We start from the raw sequence: 679 nt of genomic DNA, 5'->3' as shown, positions 1-679 counted from the left end.
TAAATTTTCTATGTGTGTTAAACAATGTAATTAGTCTGAACATATTCTTTACCACATTATACCACTCCTTATATGTTTTATATTGGGGATCAATATTATTCATATCCTAAGTCAATCTGCCGAACTCCATTTTATAAATATTCTCTTATTTAGAAAATACTTAAGGTTTGATTTTACATTTGTTTCCTTCGTCCTCCCTCCAGAGCCTACCTCAATTTCTAGTTTTGCTGATTTTTTCCACTGGTTTGCTTTGGAAACCGGCTCAATTGCTCCAGTTCTTAATTATATCCATTAAATGCTTATGAATGCACTAAATGACTTAAATATAGAAAACTAATCCCATAAAATTTCAAACTTAGACATGGAACTTGTAATGGTTGTACGTTGAGTGTACAATAAATTTTAAGGTCAACCAATAAAGCAGTGGTTGTTTCGCCTTCAAGTCTGGCCCTTTCCATCACGAAACCTAGATTCTTCCTCAAATATGGTCCGGTTTCTAAGCGGTGTACATCACAACTTTTGCAAATTTTATCAAATTTTTACCACATCCTCTAGGGATCATATCATGGCAGCATGCCAGATTTTATGTTTTTCATATTTCCTTTGTATTTTTTAGAATTAATATAACTCCATGTTCGGGTTGAGTCATGACACATATGTTTGGAATTCCTCTTCTGTT

This window comes from Triticum dicoccoides, chromosome 6A (genome assembly GCF_002162155.2).
Source record: "Triticum dicoccoides isolate Atlit2015 ecotype Zavitan chromosome 6A, WEW_v2.0, whole genome shotgun sequence".
Taxonomy (NCBI): Eukaryota; Viridiplantae; Streptophyta; class Magnoliopsida; order Poales; family Poaceae; genus Triticum; species Triticum dicoccoides.
The sequence above is the reverse complement of the archived record's forward strand: the minus strand, read 5'-3'. Positions refer to the sequence as shown.